This window comes from Acomys russatus, chromosome 6 (assembly GCF_903995435.1).
Source record: "Acomys russatus chromosome 6, mAcoRus1.1, whole genome shotgun sequence".
NCBI classification, from domain to species: domain Eukaryota; kingdom Metazoa; phylum Chordata; class Mammalia; order Rodentia; family Muridae; genus Acomys; species Acomys russatus.
Window position 1 is genome coordinate 32,519,416 of NC_067142.1, and position 18,327 is coordinate 32,537,742.

An 18,327-nucleotide genomic window follows, 5' to 3' on the forward strand; every position below is an offset into this window, starting at 1 on the left:
AGGAACAGGGCTAGTTCCAGGACAGCCAGGGCTACACAAGGAAACCCTGACTCAAAAACAAAACAAAAAACAAAAACGGGAGGAGGAGGAAGGAGTGTTTTCAAATCTCCTGTAGCTTTGTCTCTTTCTAGTTCCTATTGTACAGTTATGGCCCCATTTTTAGAATTTGTGTTGACTGACTCACTGACTGAGATGGAATGTCACTATGTGGCCACTGCTGGGCTCAAGAGATCCTTCTGCCTCAGCCTCCCTGTAGCAGGAATTGTGGGTGAATGCTACCTTTTTGTTGACGGTGCTGAGGATGTAAGGGGAGCCTTACACATGCTGGGCAGAGACTCTGTCGCCAAGCGACATCCTTTAAACTGGTACTTTAAAAAAGTGGCTGTTAAGCTGGGCATGGTGGTATACACCTTTAATGCCAGCACTGTGGCAGCAGAGGCAGGTGGATCTCTGTGTCTATGAGGCCAGCCTGGTCTATACGATGAGTTCCAGGACAGCCAGGGCTACACAATAGAGAAACCCTGTCTCAAAAATCCCATAAACGCAAAAGAGGAGGGTGGAGTATGCCTTATCAACTTTGTCTAAAAGCATGGAGATTCACCCCATGTTTCCTGACTTCTTAATGTCTTTCTTTGCACGCTTATAGTTGGTGTGCAGCTGTTGGTTTCTCGTGGGTTCCTTTTGTTTGATAGTTATTTTATAGAAACACGCCCAAGTATGACTATAGTTTATAGGTTTGCCATCTCAAGTAATCTTAAATAACTCTGTCTCATTATTGCTTTGCTTACAAGAAAGAATTTGGGCTGGGGCTGGCAAGATGGCTCACTGTACACTTGAAGAGACACGTCATTAGCAGGGATATGGGCCTGGGGAGCCTGGGGCCCAGGCATGGTTCTGGGTCATGTTTAATCTATGGTTGTAAAGGCGCCTGCTGCAAAGCCTAGCACATGAGTTTGATTCCTAGGATCTGCATGGTGGAAGAGAGAAAACCAACTCCTACATGTTGTCATCACACACACACACACACACACATACACACACACAAACTCATGACCATTAATGTTTTAAATATGTTTCTTTTGGGGGCTGGAGAGATAGCTGAGAGGTTAAGGGCACTAACTGCTCTTCCAAAGGTCCTGAGGTCAATTCCCAGCAACCACATGGTGGCTCATAACCATCTATAATGTGATCTGATGCCCTCTTCTGACTTGCAGGTATACATGCAGACAGAGCATTGTATACATAAATTAAAAAAAAATTTTTTAAAGTTTCTTTTTATTTTGAGACAGGGTCTCACTATGTAGCCCTGGCTGTCCTGGAACTCACTATGTAGACCAGGCTGGCTTCCAACTCACAGAGATCCTCCTGTGTCTGCCTCCCGAGTTCACCATGCCCAGCTGAATGTTTTACTTTTTTTTTTTTTAAAAAGAATTTGGGTTCTCTCCAGTTTGTTGCTGTTATAAATAACTCTGTTTAAGCAGCTTTATGCATTCCAGCTTTTCTCACTATCTCCCTGGGGGTAAGTTGTGTTGTAAGTCATATTGATCTGGCACGGTAGCTGGAGGAGCAGAGGCAAGTGGAGCCCCTCCTCTTCTCTGCGGAGATTTCTGGAGCCCTTCTCCCTGCTCCTAGCGCATAGGAGCTTTCCCCCACACGTCCTATTTGTAGCAAGGACTTAGTTCTGACTAACTGTTGCTGTCCAGCAGATAAACCAAAATAAAGCAGGTCAGAACAGCAAGGTGTCACTGCCTTTAGGTCAATGGGCCATGGGTGTGGCTCTTGCTTGAGCTTTCTAATGTCCTTGTTATCATCCGAAGGCCTCCATGGATACATAGTCGAGAGTTGCCCCATGTGGTGAGCAGGGGATGCTAGCTGTTGTCCAGGATCTGTACCTGTCTTTCTGGCTCCTTGAGGCAGAGCAAATCGCTTGATTCGAGAGGCGGTGTCTCAAGGGAGCATTCTGGCCTGTGGTGGAGCTCAGTGGCAGAGTCCTTGCCTAGCATGTGAGGGCCTGGTTCCATTCCCCACCACTGTAAAATGTACATGAAACCGACCACCCAGGTGCAAAGAAGAAGGCATGAACGCCGCCTTGCAATGCGAGGAGCACCAGGGAACTTGCAGCCATCTTTGACCCTCCACACTTGCAGATTGAGACATGGCTGACTAGCAGCCTCTGAATTCTTCCTGAGTCCGGCTACAAGAGGCCCCGCCCCTTTACTTCCCATTAGCTCCTCCCGACCTCCCCTGCAGAATCCTGCCCTTGCACAAAAGTCACATGAGAGTCACGTGGGCTCTCTGGGGGGGGGGGGGGGCCTTCCCTGGAAGCCCGCAGGAGCCAGGCTCTTCTCTGGATCCTTCCTCTCCACTCGTGCTTTCTGGATTCCAGGGCTGTGTCTTTGTTCACCTTGTCTCCCAGAGCTCATGCCACCTGCCACTAGCATCCGGTTATTTCTGGGCTGGGCTTGCTAAATTGTAAGCTGCTGGAGGCAAGGACTCCTCTGTGCTCTTGTTAACCCTAAAGTCCAGTAAAGTGCTTGGTATAAAAATAAAGATGGGCATAAGTTCCATCTCCTTGCCCCCTTTGCAAACATTTGGTGTCCCGCTATGTGTTGAAGGAGCACACTGCCTTGGGGAGGAGGGGTGGTAGGAAGACAACACACTCTGACTGACCGCTTGCTCTGTGCATTCACTAGTACTCACTGGGAGCTACCCATCATTGTCCTAGCTGTCACCACAATTGGGGACTTAAATGGCAGTATCCATGCTGTACAGATGATGGAGCTGAGAATGAGAGCTGTGACGTCACCTGTGCAAGGGGTCATGATTCGAAGCTAGGTGTCTGGGGCCATAGAGCTTGTGGTCTCTCCTGTACATTTAGCCTCCTGGAGCCTCAGCTTCCCCATCTGTAGATCAGGGAAGATCACCCCTGTATGACAGGGTGGCTTCGATGGAAAGGAGACATGCGTCCAGCTGGCACTGCCCGCACATTGCCCACTTGCCACAATGTCTCGTTCTTACGCATCTGACTGTGTTCTGCACATCTGGCATTAAGCGTCTGACCGGGTTCTGTACATCTGGCAGTCTTCATAGCTAGCGACAAGGTTAGGGGACTTGCCCTCAGTGACCTTGGTGTGAGAGTAATCCACCAATCCATGTGTGTCTACATATGCCTCCCGTGGAGGCCGGAGGTGAGGTGGAGGGGTCTGGCTCCTCTGGAGACACCCATCTCCCTCTGGAACCACAGAGCAGACAGACAACCCTCTGGTCCCCCCCAGCAGTGTCCCCTGGAGCAGCTGGGCTGGGGAAGTCTACCCTCTTACATTAATTGCTTTTGTTTGTTCTTTTTAAATTAATTCTAGCGAGAGCTCATTAATTCTCTCCCTTTTCCCTCATCTTTATGCATGCCCGCCCTGCCTCCCAGTTCTATTCCTGTCTTTCTTGTCTTTCGGTGTGTGCTAAAGCACCCAGGGACCCCGTTCCAAGCTGTTGTGCCATGTGAGGTCTCACTGGCTGAACCAGGATCCAGGCCATCAAGGTGGTGACAGCCGCCATTGGAAGGTGTTTCCTTCCTTTGGCAGAACTGGCGAGACGTAAAAGTTATGTCTCTTGTTTCCTGGTGCGCTTCCGCCTTCTTCTTCTTCTTCTGGCTCCGGCCACGCCGTTCTCTGGTTGGAGACACTGGCGGATTCAGGCGGCCAATAGTCTAGTCTGGCTTCTGTTCCTTCTCAACCTCATCTCATCTCCACCTGTCCGGCCTAGCCACCGATGCATGGCATCGAGGAGCCAGAAGACAGGGAGAGTCGGAGATGTTCCTTAATTCTTCTCTCTAAAGGTACGAACTGAGAAGGCTGGGAATTCAGAAAGAGGCACGGGAGCCTTAACCTCCCCTCCTCCTTGCCTTCTGGCATTCCTCCTTCACAGTGTCCACCCTCAGACCTGGCTCTCTATCACCCTGGTCCAGCCCTAGAAGCAGACATGTCTCAGGCAAGTCTCTGGCTTCTGTGATTGATTCTGTTCTGGTTACTGGCGTTGAGTGTCTGGAGTTTGACAAGCCTTCCTGTGCAAAGCAGTCCTGCACCCACGAGGATTGGCTTCCAAGCCCATGGGAGGCTGAGGTTAGGAGGAGAAGCCAGCCCAGTGGAGGGCACTTGCCGAGGCATCCTGTAACCTGGAGGGGCTGGGGCCCTGGGGAGGACTGGGCCTAGGCAGGTGCTGGTCTTGGAGCAGCAATATGGATGGGGGAAACTCTATTATGACAACACTTGGGAGTTGTTTCGGACATTTAGTAGGGGGCTGGGCAACCCAAGTTTTAGAGTAAATCGAGATGGTCTCTGGAGACAGGAGGGTGAGAGGTCATAGGATATCAGATGAGGCTTTGAGAATAGGGTCCCTTGGGAGGACTCTCTGGACACTAGAGAAATTCACAACATGGAGACTTTGGCCATTGGAACATTGGAGATGACTCCTGAAGGTGACCCTGCAGGACTGATGCTGTCTTGGTACTGGAAATGGACTGGTAGAGCGGGGGTGGGGGAGTGGGGTGGGAGTGGGCAGGGGGGGTCTGAGGGTGTGAAAAGAAGGTCGTGATGTGCCCTGCCCCGCCTTCTATGCTCTGCCACCCCCAATGCCTGGATCTGCTCAGCTACTCTTTGGTCTCCTGCGCCTCAGGCAGGAAGAGCAGGGGGAATGGGTGTTGTGTGCCTGTGGTGGATGTGTGTGCGTCTGGGCATGTGTGTGCCACAGAACGGGTGTGGAGGTCAAAGGACAACTTTTGGATAGTCTCTACCTCCACTGTGAGACCTAGGGATTGGACTCTGGTCATGAGGTTTGGGTGATAAGAGCTCTTACCTACTGTCCTGTCTTTCCAGCTCTCCTCTGTCTCTTTTTTCTGTATCCATTTTTATCTCTGCTTATCAAAATTGGTGCTGTCTCCATGACACTGCCAACCTCAGAGCTGAGGGCTTTGTGGCGTTTTCCAGAATGTTCCTTTGCCTTTACCTAGCTGCTCTGGCAAAGAGCATAATGGGGTGAAATGCCCGTTGTACCTCTGGTGGTCCAAGAGCTAGGACCCCCTGAGGGCTGTACTGCTAAGTACAGCCACCCTCTACCTTCCCATCCTACCTTCCTGGAAGCTTCTCTGTAGCTTGTCTGCCAGGGAAGGAAGTGGGCTTGGGGCTTGATTAGGGCCCAGCTTGGGCTCTGCTGCTTCCCGTAGTGCTGGAGTGAGGTCAAGCTAACTCCTTCTGTTCCCCCCTGCCCAGTGTCCATCCTTCTTGCCCTGGCCTCATCTGGCAAAAGACAGGAACAATTGAGTGGAGAAGTGCCTCTGAGCATTTCCTGTATAGCTGATCTATCAAGCCTATGGGATGGGATGGGAGGGTGGAGGGAAAAAAGGGGGATCCCATCAATTTTAGCTACTCACAGGAGGAGGGTCTGGTGATCTTGCTTGCACAACATGGTGACTAACAAAGTACTATGTTCACAGTTGTTGAAAGAGTAGACTTAATTGTTTTCATAACAAAGAAATAAGACTATGAGGTGATGTAGATGCAATTTGCTTATTCTAACATATCCTATTGTTCTTCATAAGTATATACAATTAGTATTTGTCAAAAAAAAAAAGGGGGGGGGACAGGTAAGATGGTGCTTACTGCCAAGACTAGTGATTGGAGTTTGATTCCCCAGGACCCACTTAGGGGTGGGGAGAGGACTGATACCTGGAAGCTGTCCTCTAATTACCATATGTACATCGCCCCATAACACAAAATAAAATCAGAATAGTAGGCCCAGAACCTGCCTCTGTGGTAATTTAGGAAACTCTAGTGAATGCCACAGGCTATTTGAAGAGTGGCTTGGGGAATCAGAGACCACCGTTTGTGAGGAGATTTGAGATTTGACTTAGTGAACATATGGGTCAGGGTGCTTTACTTCCAACTCAGCCTCCGTCTTTCTATCTAATTTTCTCTCTCTTTCTCTTTTAAAGAGTTATTTTTATTATTTTTAGTCGTGTGTAGGTGTGGTAGGTGATTGTGAGTGCTACTTCCCATGGAAGCCAGAAAAGGATATTGTTAAGTTCCAAACCCAGGACAAGCAGTTGAAGTGCCGACTTAACATATCAAAGCAGCACTGGACTCCAGGTTCTCCCAGCATCCCTCAGTTCCTACCTTTTACAAGGTATGGCTGGAACAACCAGCTCTGTGCCCTGAACTTTCCAGCCCAGGGGCTGGGCTGCTCTTCCCTGAGAGGCTCTCCTCTATATAATCCAGACATTTTGGTTACCTGCCCTTTCTTTTCTTTTGTACCTTTTGGCCTCCTGGCTCCTCTCTCTCCCTTCACCTCTCCTTCTCCCAACATGGCCTCTGGCTATGCTCTGCTACACGTCTATAGTAAACTTTCTCCTCAGCCGTACTTAGCGGAGGAGGTCATGTCCTTCTCATTCCTTTTTATTTCTTTTTCTCAGTCAGATATCAGATCCTCTGGAGCTAGAGGTTGTGAGCTGCCTGATGTGGGTGCTGGGACCCAAACTCTGGTCCTCTGAGAGAGCAGCGAGCACTGCTAACCCCTGTCCAGTTCTCTTCCCAGAAACGCAATCAACTCAGGAAAAATTTCCTAGGCATCTATGATGAAGTGTATGTCTCACTATGTGACTGAGGCTGGCCTGGAACTCACACTGCCCTGCCTTCACCTTGTGAGTGCACCCCGGGGCCTCCACGGGAGGCCTATGGAGACACCCATGGATTGGTGTACACCACCACCTAGCAAGCAACAACCAGGGACCAGGAGCAAAATGGTTGGACAGTTATGCCCATGAAACCCAGGGTGAAGGCCCTTAAACATGCTCGGTACAGAAGTGGGGTCTGTAGCTCCCAGAGGGAGCAGGAACAGGAGACTCTTCCTAGAACGCAGGCCTGCCAACACCTCCGGATCTGCCACAGCCATCCCTCGCAGGCTGAGCCCTCCCTGCCTTCGGCCTTCTGAGAAGTGTGACAGCCTGGTGGGAGCAGGGTGTTTCTATTCTCACCTGGCTCCACCTCTCCCTTAAGGATGCATAACCAGACAATTTCCTGCCCCCCCTTGGGTCCCACTGGCTTCTATCAGCTGAGAAATAATAATAACAACAATCCAGAACTTCCTCCCTACATGAAGCTACAATGGAAGAAAGTCAGTGTGTCTAAAAAGCTATGCAAAGGCTCTGAGAATATTATTATTGTTGTTGTGTTGAGATTCATGTATCCCAGGCTGGCCTTGAACTTGTTAAGGAGATGAGGATGACTTTGGATGACCTTCTGACTCTCCCAAGTGCTCAGATTACCGGCAGGAGGCGCCACAGCTAGTTTATGCAGGGCTGGGGATTGAACCCACGGTTTCACGTGTGCTAGGTCAGAGTTTGACCAGCTGAGCTACATCCCGAGCCCCAGAGATTATTATTGATATGGTTATTGTCCTGGAGAGAGGCAAAGAGCCAGTGGAGAACCGGATTTGGAGCTCTAGTTCCGTGGAGACAAGCTTTCTTCCCAGGGGAATGAAGAGAAGGCCACTGGAGTATGTTCTGCCTGCTTCTCCATGTTGCCCGCTTTAGGCCAAGTCCTGGAAGTCCTGGATGGTCAGATAAACTGCCTGTCAGAAGCCGAGTGTGGTGACACACGCCTTTAATCCCAGCACTCGGGAGGCAGAGGCAGGTGGATCGCTGTGAGTTCGAGGCCAGCCTGGTCTACAAAGTGAGTCCAGGACAGCCAAGACTACACAGAGAGACCCTGTCTTGAAAAGGCAAAAAAAAAAAAAAAAAAAAAAAAAACCAAAAAACGAACAACAAAAAACCTGCCTGTCAGCTCCAAAGTACAAGTCAGAGGTCCAGAACATCCCTCGGAGGCACCGATTTCCTTCCTTTTTCATTTTCCCTCAGAATGTTCATGTCTCTCCCACCAGAGCTGAGGGGTTCTCTGGGTGGAGTCCTGGAGTGTGGAGCTTAGAGCCTGGGTGCCCTCGGGCTTGGTCTGTATTTGCCTAATCCTCACTCAGTGGAGTACTGCCAACCCTGACAGAAACCTGTGCCCTCCTTGCTGTGTGGGCGGGGCCTCTCGTTTACGATAACGATACCCTGCGTTTATAGAGCGTCTTTGCTGTTGAGAGCCAAGGTACTTTCTCTCGGTGCATGCTTCCATCCTCTGAGGGCAGAGACTGGAGGATAGGGTCACAGTGACCTCGTGTCACTCTGAGGCCTTCAGTGATTTGCTTGAAGTCATGCAGCCATGAAGTGGCTGCGCTGGGGTAGCTAGAATGGGTTGCAAGGTCCCTTGACTTGATGGCCACTGCCTCAGTGACTGAGAGGTTAGGTCTGTGCCTGCTTGCCCTGGCTTTTGAGGGAGGTTGGTTCACAGGGGACCTTGGGCGCTGTGGTCCCTGAAGATCAGTGAGAGCCAAGGAGGTGGGAGGTGGACGCAACCTAGAGGCGATTCTGTCTGTGATCATCTCGTGACTGCCCAGCATGGACATGAATATGGAACAAGCCACCTTGGTTGAAAACTGTGATCTGTCCCCTACAGCAATGTGTCCCAAGAAGGCGGGCTCTGGGCCAGCTTCTTTGATTGGCTGTTGGGGTCTGGGGTGGAGCCACTGGCTTTCTGCTCCTTAGGAGCAGGTGGAGGAGGGGACTTGTGGCAGTCACAAGAGCGGGCTACTCTTTGGGAAGCAGACTATTGGGAGCAAGAGGTGGTTCCCACACACACACTTCCTGGCCGGTAAGGGCTGGGAATACAGGTCTGGGGCTGTGCGGGGGACTAAGCAGGCGGACTGGGCTGTTATCTGTGTTTACATAATCCTGTGGCGTCCTCTATGTTTCTCTCCACTTGCTCCCTACTGCTGGTTCCAGTCTCCCTGCTTTTCTCCTCTTCTTTCCTCTCTGTTTTGGTCAATAATTCTCTCAACAGAATGTGCCAAACATGGCACACTTTCTCCTGTTTCCTTTCTTCCAAAGGACCCTGGCCACCCTCATGGCTTGTGTTAAGTAACCCCTTCCCTCAGTCTCTAGCTTTAGAACACTCTCTCTCCCTTCCTTTCCTTCATGATCAAGCAGCACCAGGAAGTGCTGAAGTGGGAGCAACCTTCAGTGTGCGGGTTGTTTGTCCAAGGTGGGGTTGGCATGGCCTGGCTGTCTGGGCAGGGCAGGGCTGGAACACAGGCTTGAGTTCTCGGTTCTTGTGTGGCCTTGTCCTTCTCACACTTACCCTTTCTCCTCTACCCATGCCCACTTCTGTCCCCTGATGGAGGCAGAGGGGCAGCCAAGCCAACCCAGCCGCTACAGGTGCTGCTTTGCTAGGATGGTAATATCCCTCTCAGGCCTCAGGTACTGAGAGCAGAGCTCCACCTGAGGCTGGCGATGCTCTCAGAGCCAACTGCTCCAGGGAACCTTCTGAAGGCTGCCTCTTTTTTGTAGGCGGTGCTGGCAGGACCACTGTCAAAGGTGCAGTGGGGCTGTAGAAAGCGAGTGTGCAGTGGTTCCGCCGGAAAGGAATGAGCACTCTGGTTTCTTGCCTCATGCGTGCACGTGGCTACAAGGCAGGTGCCCTGGGCCGGAGCCAGGGACCTGGTCAGCTTCGAGGACTTGGTTACATCACGGCTACAGGCGCACAGTGATCTGGTTTGTCACTTATTTGACTTATTTGGCTTTTCGAGATAAGCTCTCATGTCACCCAGGCTGGCCCGCAACTCACCCTCTAGCAAAAGGTGACCTTGAACTCATGGTGTTCCCAGCCTTCACTTCCCAAGTGCTGGTATAACAGGCACGTGCCACACTTTGTTTGTTTGTTTATTCAGGACAAAGTCTCACTAAATTGTCTAGGCTGGTCCTGACTCACTTAAAAAAAAAAAGAGATTTATCTTTTTATTATTTATCTAGTATTCTGCCTGCATGTGAGCTAGCAGGCCAGAAGAAGGCACCATGTCTCATTATAGATGGTTATGAGCCACCATGTGGTTGCTGGGACTTGAACTCAGGACCTCTGGGAGAACAGCCAGTGCTCTTAACCTCTGAGCCACCTCTCCTGAACTCACATTTTAAATAGAGAAAAAAATTACACTTTATTTATTCACTCTGTGTGTGTGTGTGTGTATGTGTGTGTGTGCGTGCGCGCGCACATGCATGCCGTGCACACAAGGTACATATGGAGTCAGAGGACAGTTTATGGGAGTCAGAATCCACCCTGTGGATTCTGGGAGTTGAACTCAGGTTGCTGCAAGTAGCTTAATCTACTAAGTCATCTTGCCACGCACCCTTTGAATTCCGTGTCCCAGGCAGCCCATGAATTTATGATCCTCCTGTCTCAGCCTCCTGGGATTACAGGCCTGTGCCACCATGTCTAGCTTCCATTATATATTTAGACAAATTTATTTATTTGAGACAGAGTCTGCCGTGGAACCTGGAGCTCATCAGGTTGCCTAGGCTGGACAACCAATGAGCTTCAGAGATCTGTCTGTCCCTCCCCACCCCCTTCTCCCTCCCCCCGGCCCCCCCCCCCCCGCCACTGACAGCTTTTTGAAGAGGTGCCAGGCACCCAAACTCAGGTCCTCGGGCTTGCACGGCAGGCACCTCAGTGACTGAGCCATCTTTTCAGCCTGGTGATTTATATTAATTAAAAAATTTTAAATTAAAACTTTGAAACACATGTAAGAGCAGAGTGAATAATGAAATAACCCTCCTATACCCAAGCTTCGATTATTTGGAGGTGATCTCTTAGGCATATTTCCAGTTCTTTCTGCCCTCCGAGTATTTTGAAGAAAAACCTAGACAGCCGATCATTTCCCCTCTAAAGCGACCGACTTTCAGAAAACCACCCAAATATCATCACCAAGCCTATAAGAAGCCAACATATCTCACCAGTATTTGCATTTCTCTACCACACTCAAAAATACTTTCCTTTTGATTTGGATCCAGATAAGGTCTGTGCGTTGCGATGGGCTGCCACGGCTTTCACGTCTCTCTCTCGTGTGATGTGTTGCTGAGGAAGCTGGGTTACCTGTTACACAGCACTTTTCCCATCCTGGGTTTGGGATCTAAACCCTCGGCATACCGTGTGACACATTCTGCTGTCCCTGCAAAGGTAGCTATAGGTAGGGCTTGATCAAGACCAAAGAGTCCTTTGGTGGTTTTACCTGAGTGGGTGTGGTGGTGGTGGGCAAGCCCCTGTCCTGTGTGCAGACTCTCAGGACATGCAAGATCTGCGTGTTCCTTTGGGATGGCAGAAACCTTGATGATCACACCTATACCCATTAATTCATTACACTAATTGCCCATTAATTATTCCCTCTAATTAGACGTTGCTTCTTTGATTTCACAGTAAGTGATCACTTGCTTTGCAAAGAGGCCTCTACCTCCGGGAGGTGTTGCTGTGGAGGCCGAGACCAGAAGGCAGCAGGGCGTCTCGTTCCCACCCATTCTGGCCTCTGTGGGTTGGGAAGGTGGGGTGGGGGCAGCAGGGTGATGGGGGCACAAGAGTTAGGTGGGAAGTCTAGACTGGGTCTCCCGCATTGCTCTTCAAACAGATTTCCAGTCGTGGTGCTGGTGGAGGGAGACAGAGCCCAAGACATTCTCAACAACTTTTTGTTGTTGTTGTTATTTCTGGAATATAGTTCAGCTATATTTAATTAAATTAATGATTAGTCATGAAATTCTCAATGGTCGCTATCCTATCCCTAGCGATTTCTGCTGCCTATGGCATAATCTACACACACACACACACACACACACACACACACACACACACACACACACACATGATAAAACAACTCAGTCAGTCCAGAGACTAAAGGCAAAGCTCCAATGTCAGCTTGCTTCGCTTATGGTTCTACCATTTTCTAGTTACTTGGCCTTGCGCGCACACACACACAAAGCTAAATTCTGCCTGCCTTAGTTTCTCTACAGGCTTTGTAAGGTTACAATGGATTTTTTTTTTTTTTTTTTTTTTTTTTTTTTTTTTTTTTTTTTGAGATGAGGTCTCAATATGTACCCTGGCTGGCTTGACTCTTGGTGTGGGTGAGGCTGGCCTTGAACTCAGAGATCTATCTACCTGTCTCGGCTTCCAGAGTACTGGGATTAAAGGCCTATAGCACCACGGTCTGCTATTTTATGAATACTAAAGATCTCAGCACAGCAGTACAAGGGACACATTAGGCAGTATATGTGTCTCCTGTTGTGCACATCTTTTCTTGGCAATCAGCTCTAACTTAGAACAGAGCAGTGGGAGACAGCAACAGTTGTTTGGTGCTATGGAGACAAGACTCCACCTTCGTTGTTTTGGTGTCCGTCGCCAAGGAGGACCATACAGCCCTCGGGAGCCACTTCCTTTCTTTTCACCCTGGCTGTGCTCATCGGAAAGTTGACTCCCATTTTGAGGACAATGAAGTTTTATCTAGAGAAATTGGGGCCCTTACTCTCTGAGTCCCAGTGAGTGGAGGATATGTCTGTCCTGGGCCAGGGAACCTGGCTGTCCTGTAGCTGCCCCGACCTTCTCCGAGGTACCGGAGCAAACAGGGGAGGAGTCGGGAGGATCCAGGCTTTGGCTTAGACCTGTTCACAGTACTTTTCCTTCTTGGAGGCCTGGGCTGTCTCTTGCCCTTGAGGAGGTCCCCCAAGGTTTGGGCTTGGAGAACTGGGTGGAAGAGGCTTCTCCCTGGGAGAGACTGAGTTCCCTGAGGCCTGGCTCAAACTGCTCACCCATCTGCCCCTGCAGAGCGAAGAATCTGTGTTAAGAAAATGAAGCAGGCCGGGCAGTGGTGGTGCTTGCCTTTAATCCCAGCACTCGGGAGGCAGAGGCAGGCCGATTGCTGTGATTTCGACGCCAGCCTGGTCTACAAAGTGAGTCCAGGACAGCCAAGGCTACACAGAGAAACCCTGTCTCGAAAAAACAAACAAACAAAAAACCAAACCAAAACAAAACAAAGAAAAAGAAAGAAAGAAAACGAAGCAACCAACTGCTGGGCAGAAAAGGAAGCCTGTCAGCTAGAGGCTCTTGGTGCGCTCCTGGATTTAAGTTGGCCAGAGGCTCCAGCCAGGAAGGCATCAGAGCTCATGGACTCTTAATACCAACGCTGTCTTGTTGGCTAGCCCTGTGTCTTTCAACCTGCTGGCCACTAGACGTACAAGGTGGGCCTCACTAGGGAGACAGAGGAACAGGGAGAAGGGTAACACCAGGTAGGAAAGAGAGGAGCTTGAGCGATTAGAGAGCTTGGGAGGAGAGGGCGCCTAGACAGTGAGGGAGCCTGGACACCACTGCCTCGATATCCCAGGAGAAGGGATGCACGCGGTGAGCAAATGCAGCCTTGCAGTTATGTCTCTCTCTGCCCAGAACACCCTAGAGCTGCTCCGGCTGGGAGGTTGGCTGTGTGACCCACACATGAGAATGGAGAGGGGTGAGCTTCCTGTCCAGGGCACAGGAGGGCAGAAGGGAGGGCAGCAGGAAACTAGGGAAAAGCAGAAACAGGAGGAGTGGTTCTACCTCATCTTCATGCTGCAGGCATCTCTGCCTCAGCGCAGAGCTCCAAAGTGTGAGCCACGGGCAGGTCTTGACTCATCCGGACTGTAAGGGAAGAAGGGAGCCCATGGGCGTGATGAGGGAGAGTGGGCTCAGGGAGGCCAGGCTGCCCTTATGCCCAAGTCCTGAGTCCTAGCTTAGCACAGAGAAAGCTCTCTTGCAGTGAGAATGTTTGGATGGATGAAGGAGCTGAAAGAGGGGCCCCACCCTTAGGCATCCTGCAGCAGAGGTGATTGGCTAGAAATGCACTCTAAGTTTAAACAGAGGCTGACGCAGAACATGTGAGCACTGCTGTGTGCCTTGGTGTTGCTTTTGGTCGTCCCTGTCCCTGTCAGCGCATTGCTGAGGCGCTCACTGGGTGGTGCTGGAAGGTCAGGGGGATGACTGTGCTAGAATCAGCAGAGGCGGCCCAGGGAGCCTTGTGGGTTTCTGTGCTCCCTGCCTCTTCTCTTGGGTTCCAGCCTGAGTCTTTGCTGCTCGCTTCTTTCCTAGTCTTTCCTAGTGCTTTGCATGTTGCAGGCACTGACATGAAGACAGGACTCAGTAGGCAGAGGCAAAGGGAAGCTTTTTAGGCTGTGTCCCTTCTGCTGCCTGGTCCTAAAACAGGGTAGACCTGCTGTAGGGACCAGAAGCTGGTTAGTCACTGGTGCCCTCTGGTCTGCCCAAGCTCAAGGACACAGTTGGAGCTGGGCACTGGTTCATCTGGCAGAAGGAGGCATGGAACTGGAGCTGCAGAGAAGGCTGGCCACTGAGGGACTGGACAGGAACGCTCAGCCTGCCTCAAAAGCACAGAGGAAAGTTAAGTGGACCCAAGCCAGGGGCAGGCAGGTTGCTTGCACTGGACTCCAGGGGGGCGGGGCGGACATAGTGAGGAGCTGTGTTCACTGTAGACAAAGGGTCTACGTGCTCATGGCAGCCTAGCTGTACTTAGCATTGACAGCCTGGCAGGGCTGGTGCTGTTCCTTCTTGTGCCCGCCTTCCAGTATCTGTTCACTGAGATCCCTGAAGGACCAAGTGGCCACTGATGCCCAGCTCAAAGTCTACTAGAGAGTTTGCCCACAGCCTACTCTAAAAACAACCGCCAAAAAGAACTTTCTAGAACAGTGGTTCTAAATCTTCCTAATGCTGTGACCCTTTAATGATATAGTCCTCATGCTGTGCTAACCCCCAACCAGAACATTATTTTCACTGCTACTCCGTGACTGTAATTTTTTTTACTGTTATGAATCATAATGAATATCTGACATGCAGGATATCTGATATCCTCTGTGGAAAGATTGTTTGACTTCCAAAGGGGTCACGACCCACAGGTTGAGAACCACTATTCTAGAGGCTTGGGATCCTAAAAGAACCTGCTGTGTTTCTAAAGGTCCCTGTCCTGTAGGTAAGAGCAACCTTGCCTTTTCCAGTCAGGTGTGACCTTGATACAGTGTTGTATGTGGCCAGGAATTCCAGACAGGCAGCTGGACACAACTCTGGGGACAGAGTCCTAGCTGCTTCTGAGCAAGAAGGGTTCATGCGGTGCCAGTTGATTCTTTATCAAACCAGAGACAATATCGTATGTGAGTCATTTAACCACATATGATCCTGGTTTGTTCAGGACTTTCCTGTGTGGCGGGAACTCCCTTTAATCCCAGGAAAATGGAGACAGTCACCCACCTGTCTTGGGATTCTCCCTCAGCCAGCGCTTAGTCCAATTTCCATTTCTGTTTTGCCCACTGAAGGAAAACATGTCTCTTCACCACGTATTTTCTGTCTTCTACAGGCTGACCCAACAGATCTGGGCTCACAGACAGACAGGGATGTTACCTACCCACGATGCCCCATGCAGGTTTTTCCTGTCTCCCAGGAGCATTCGAGTTAGCTGAGGCCTAGCATGGAGTAGGCTCCTGTCTGTCAGTGGCTGAGCATGCCAACCGAATCTATGTGAGAGTCTCTTCTCTCCTGGTGATGCTAACTGTCCTCTGCTCATCTGGTCTCAAGTCTCCTTCTCCCAACACAGTCCCTAACCATTGTCCACAGGTCATGTTAAAACACCAGGCTCAGAATCTACTCTTTCCAGTTCGGCACCTTAGAAACAAAGCCCTCTGCTTTGTGCTTTTTTATTTCACTCCAGATTTTCTTCTTTTCTTCTTCTTCTTCTTCTTCTTCTTCTTCTTCTTCTTCCTCTTCCTCTTCTTCTTTTTCTTAGCTCTCTTGGACTTTCTTTTGTTGTTTTTGTTTTCCTTTTGTTTTGTTTTGTAGTACTGGGGATGGAACCCAGAGCCTTTGGCATGGAGCTGTAATCCAGTTTGTTTGTCTCCTTTCTTCATCTGACGAGTGATTCAGTTTTCTCTCCTTGGTGTCTGTTCCCTCTCTGATGGGGCCAAAGAGTGACCAGAGCTCAAGTTTCCTGTTGCCCAGCCCTGCCCTTCCCCTCTCATCCCATAAAGGGACTATTCACACAGGCTCCTTGATTTATCCTATTTATAACCCTCTGCAGAATGTCTTTGTCCCCAGTGACAAACACTAACCTACCCTCTTTACTCCAGAGGCTCCATGACTTCAGCCTTTGTAACGCTAAAAATATCCTTCCAGCTACGCCCTTCAAGTCCATATCCCCGACTCTTCCCAGGCCTGCTTGTCTTATCACACCAGCGAGAACTGCCCTGCGAGAGACAGGCCTCAGGTAGACAGTAGTGCAGGCCTCTAGGAGCTTGGCTTTGAGGGAGACACATGGAGCCCAAGTACAGCTGGATTATAGTGCACTATTTCAGGTTAGGAGTAGGGCATGGGGCACCCTTACAGAGCCTTGAGGTCAGTGCTGGAGTGTGTGCCTGGCCTCTCAGTTACTACACGCATGATTGGAACCCAGACATGTCTTGGGTGGCCTGCCTTACACGTGGCCGCTGGGGCCAGAGCCCAGCTCTGAAGCCCCTCTGCCCAGTTGCCACCCACACCCTACTCTGGCTGGAAGAAGTCTTTTTACCTTGATTTCATCTGTTTCTTCCTTCCTTTTAGAAGATGGGTAGCCACATGGCCGTCTAACTGGGCCATCAAGGCAGAATACGCTGCCCTTAGGATGACAGCCCACACAGATACTTTGTTAGGTAGCCTCTGCCCTCTGCCCATTTGTCTTTCCACAAGTCCTCTGCAGCATGTGGCGAACCCATACTGCACCTCTGTGCTAGGAATGTAGGGATGATCACAGCCAAGGCTTAGGCCTTTTCTAACACCTTCTTTACCTCAGTGCACTCTGCATCTGTTCATCTGGCTGGGGCGGCAGGTGACATGTGGCCCTCCCTTGGTCCCATCCATCTTCATAGGCATGGAACACAGGAGATTGGCTGTGGGAGCCGTGTGGCCTGAGCTCTATGGATGACCTCGCTGGCAAGCAGAAGGCACTTGGGCAGGCCACTTCATCTCTCTGGGCCCTGGTGTTTCTGTCTTTTCAGTGGCCTAACATCTTCTGCCTGGCCCGCATTGTAGGAGTGCCGTGCAGTCAGAATGAGATGGTGACGCCCGTGTGCAAAAGCAAAAGTTCAGTGTAAATCAGGCGCTTGATGGAGCAGAGAGGAGACAGTTCCTGGGAAAGTGCACCTAGGCGCAGAACTGAGCTTCTCCTAGGAAGGGATGTGAAGGAAGGGATGCGAAGATCATTGCTCTGAGCACAGGTTTCCCAAGGGCCAAGCGTCTGGTGCCCAGCAGTGGCACAGCAGATAACTTGGTGCACGGCACAGGCTTCTAGTTAACGTTTGTCAAGTGGATATGTCATCTGATGGCTCCAGACCCTGTAAATGCAGAGAGAACATTAAGTTCCACAAAGCACTGCAGGGTCAGATTTGGGCACAGCTAATGAGGGAGGGCTTCCTGAAAGAGGTGGCTTAGATTTGGGGCGGGAAGAATATGCATCCTTCGAGACAGTCCACCGGATGGATGGTCACACACAAAAACCCCAAGAACGGAGACTCTTTTCTGTGCATTGGGGCAGGAGTGGCTGAAAGAAAGGGATGAAGATGTAAAGATGAGTGCTACGTGGGCGGGGCTCTGAGGGAGGAAAGCATAGAAGAGCGTGTTTGAAGAGTGGAGCTGTGGCTGGTGGGAGGGGCCCCCGAGACAGCATAGCATGATCGGTGAGGCTCTCAGTAGCGCCCTTGGTGAAGCCACCTGACAAGCCCCCAGCCTGTGCCACACACTGATGAGAGTCTCAAGTGACGAAGGCTGGATGGCAGTCTGCTGTGCCGTTTCCTCAGGGGTGGGAGCTGGCCTGGCAGTGACAGAAAAGGGTAGAATTCCCAGAAGGGACACATGGCCTTAGAGCCTGCGGCTAATGGGTTCTCATTTCCTCACTTTAAGCAGGAAGCCTGGGCACACATGGCCACTCGCAGTTAAGTTGAATGACGCACCATGAGGCCAAGGGTGGTGGATAACCAGACAGACCTGAGGTCCCATGTAAGCTCCATTGCCTGTTGTGTGGTTTCCAGCAGCTTTCCTAACCTCGCTGGCATCACTTTTTTTTTTTTTAATTGATAAAAATCAAAGTAACAAGATTTTGCCGAAGATCTAACTAACGCAATGAGAACAGTGCATGTGTGCCCGTGGTAAGGAGATAGAGCTGGTTCGTGGTTTAGTTAATTCTCAGTATTTACCCCTTTGCTGAAAGGGCGGGCTCAGGCAGCTCCAGCTTCCTAACTGATGGGTGGGGCTGCCATGGCCACATTGCCCTCAGCCCAAGGGTCACAGGCTCCAGACTTTCCTTACTCTCCGCCTACCGTGGCAGGCACAACGCAGAAGTCTTTTAGACTTGAGAAGTGAAAGAGGT

The 18,327-nt window shown here is 50.6% G+C and overlaps 1 protein-coding gene across 1 annotated transcript in view; it reads left to right on the forward strand.

Annotated features, from left to right (window-relative positions):
* Plekha6 (pleckstrin homology domain containing A6) overlaps positions 1-18,327 on the forward strand; it is a 141,827-nt gene that overhangs the window by 36,359 nt on the left and 87,141 nt on the right.